Below are 3604 nucleotides of genomic sequence, written 5' to 3' on the forward strand. Positions count from 1 at the left end.
CAGTAAACACACCATTTTAATTGTTAAAACTATACAGTCGGAGAACTGTTTTCCAGGTTTTATGCAAAACCCTCGGGCTGTTCGAGCTCGCGAAACATGTATTTACTAATGTCCTGTCTTGTTTTGTTGTGTGTATGCGTGAGTGCACATAACTTTTGTAACCTTCCACTGTCTTTGTAAACAACCACGACAAATTTCTCCCTCGGAGAAGAATAAAGATTGTCTTTGTCATTGGGTCATTGGCATTGTCATGGAAAAAAAATGATTTTAGTGTTTGAGCCTTTATTGACAGAAACAAATCGTTTAGGGGACGGGCTGCAACGAAAATAACCTTCAAAATCAACAGAGAATCAGTAGGATATATACCAGAAAGATATATACCTGCAGAACGTCAGAGATTCTCTCTAAAACAAACGTCTCAACGCTAGAATCGAACTCACGACCAGGGGGCTCTCGTGGCCCAGAGGTTAAAGTGTCAGCCTCTGATTCAAAGGTCCCGGGTTCGAATCAGGGTAGCTACCGAACAATTTTCTCCTCTAAAATTGTCTCCTTCCACTTCCTTTCCAGCTCTATAGCAATGTTTTGTCGTCTGCTTTCGTCTCCATTTTCTGCCCCCACCCCCTCACCCTCTTTGTCCCCTCTTTTGGGCTCCTGACTCTTTCTGCAGCCTTTCTACTGCTACTCCTTGGCCCTTGGCTCCTTATTACTGCTGTCTTTCAGCCACACCGCTGATCTTCTGGTAGGAAAGATTTGCACCTAGCCTTCTCGGACAAGGACGAAAAATCTCGGAGGTCCCATGTGCAGGTTACGCACGTTAAAGATCCCTTGGTGGTCTAAAACCGATAAGAGTAGTCTTTGGCCGCCACCCGAGCAAGATTCAAAATTTCCTACCGACTGAAAATGTTTGGTGTGTCCCGCGCGCTCATATTATGACCTTATGCAGTTGTGAGGGCCGTAAAACATCTACAAATAAAAATCAAATCAAATCAAACAAGCTCTAGCCACGTCCTTGCAAAGGAAAAGATCTCGAGTTTATAAGGGGTACTTAACAACTTAACAATACTAGAGGCATGTCTGACGTCACGGTGGTATCGTCTGACATTTATCCTCTTTGGAAAACGTGACGGCCGAAGCGAGACTGGCTCCTCTTTACATACGCCACTCTTTCCTTTCAGTGGATCACTCCGTGATAATCCTCCCTTTCTATAATCTCCCCTCTCTTCCATTACAACCACTTAGATTCCCTGTTATATCTGTCTCTCTTTTCCTACAGTTGTTCATGTCTTTGTTAGTGAGCAGTAGGAACGTGTCGGGGTATTGCATTATGATGGCCGTTTCGACTCATTTCCTTATTTGTCAGTGTTTTCTGCACGATTGCCTTGTAATCTCCCTCGCTTTGAAATTGTGACTGCTATGTTATTATAAGTTAAACAATAATGTACAAATAGGGGAACGGAGAATATATCACGTAATCTCGGTCTCTGTCTCTGTCTCTCTTTTTCTCCTGTGTGTTTGTCTCTCTCTCCGTCTCTGTATCTATCTCCGTCTCTGTCTCTCTGTCTCTGTCTGCCTCTCTCTCTCTCTCTCTCTTTCACTCTCTCTCTCTCTCTCTCTCTCTCACACACACACACACACACACACACACTCACACACACACATTATAATCATTATTGTTCTGCTTTCGTACTTCCTTGTTGCGCTATTCCAAGTAAGCCACATGTCAATACAAACGATCAGACGGCGTAACGTTGCAGTTTTTGCCTGTAATGACAATCGAACGCCTGCTCGACCAATCAGAGACGAGCGTTACTCCATACCATGCCCGGGTGAGCAGCAATGAAATACCTCAAAACTTTCGCCTGTGGGACTGAGCGCTAAACTGGTGAGCATCTTCTTTTGGGAAGGACTTCTGCTGCTTTTCGTCCTGGGATATCTACGTGAACGCACGCGCGTCCTTCCCTTTTGCGGTGACTTCAGTTTCGAGGATATTTATTTACAGAAGTCGCTGAAGAAGATACTTCCTTCTTCGTTTTTGAACTTTTTATTTTCCAAGGTGGCCAAACGATAATATTGAAAATTAGATCTAGGTTTTATTTTATTGTGTTAGATTGTTGTTTGTTGTTGCTGCAGCTGTTGTTGTTTTCGTGTTGTTGTTGTTGTGTTGTTGTTGTTGTTGTTGTTGTTGTTGTTGTTGTTCAAAACGGAAACAATCGACCAAAAGCAGGCCATTCCAGGAAGTACAGTTGGGCTGGGTTTTTTTTCCAAATTTATAGTCGTTTTTTTTTTGCCGCCGAAATTTCTTCGCATTTGATCTTCCGAACATACACGCGGAGATATAGGCCTACATGTACATTCAAAACTAAAACTGGCTCCCAACGTAACTTTATTTGAACTCCTTTCCTCCATCTTATTTCTGAGACGGTAGTAGCGACCGATACTTTGTCCAGAAAGTTGTATCTTTCGTTTCTTTGTAGAGTGTTTTTTTGTGTTTTTTTGGGTTGTTGTTGTGGTTTTTTTAAAGTAAAAAATGGCGCGCATATGACCTTATGCAGTTGCGAGCGCCGTAAAACTTCTAGTAAATCAAAACAAATTGTAAAATATTATGTATTTTTCAATGTACTCAACAATTTACCCGATTCAATGTTGTTTTTGCTTGTCTTCTTCCTCATCAGCTTTGACATAAACAGTTATTTTTTCAAAATTATGAAAGTGTACTTGTGCCTGGGAAAAGGTTCCATTTGTGAGGCAGCATGGTGGAATCAGGCTCTCGTCAATTTTTGGGCTTGTAGAGTTATTGGTATCATCTTAAATCTTGTTCGCTTGTCTTTATTTGGATGATAAAAAATATCCATTTATCTTAAATACAAGTCGAGATGTTTGCGAATGAAGGTGGTGGGGGTCACCTGTTTTCAGAGGTAAATTAAGTGAGAAAATGGCCACCAAAGATTAGAAGTTTCTTTAGCTTAAGAGTCCGTGGTAACTGAAAATTTACATTTTTGTGCCTTTAATCAACATTTTTATGAAAAATCCCCACAGAAATGAGTTCTTTAAAGAGCATAAAAGGTGTTGAGCAACAACAACAACAAAAATTTGATAAAAATTAACAAACCTGCTGAAAAATGCAAGTTTCTTCACTTTGATTATTTTGACGAGAGCCTGATTCCACCACGCTGCCTCACATTTGTCGGGGAAGCTTTTTTTGAGAAACAGGGTGAAAAGGCCAAAAATGTGGTACTTGGTCCAAAATTGAGTTCCACCAGTAAACACACCTTTAACGATTTATTATTAATATAACATATGGAAATAATTTTGTAACATTTTAATTCTAAATGTTTTATATTAATTATGTAACATGTTGTACCTCATCAACGTTTAATAATGTGCTCGAAATTTGGTCAACATAATAATAAAGTTGGGTTTTTTTTCTTTCCAAACTTTGTTTTTACAGCCTGTGTTACAAAATATGGTACGTCTTGAACATGAAACGAGATATTAATTTATCTTTTTAAAATCAGTGCGTTCATTTAAATTTGCCTATAAGAACAAGCCCTTATTTCAAAGTCCGAAATATCCGAGAACGGGAACCTCTCTCTAGGCACACACG

Source organism: Aplysia californica, unplaced genomic scaffold (assembly GCF_000002075.1).
Source record: "Aplysia californica isolate F4 #8 unplaced genomic scaffold, AplCal3.0 scaffold00040, whole genome shotgun sequence".
NCBI lineage: Eukaryota > Metazoa > Mollusca > Gastropoda > Aplysiida > Aplysiidae > Aplysia > Aplysia californica.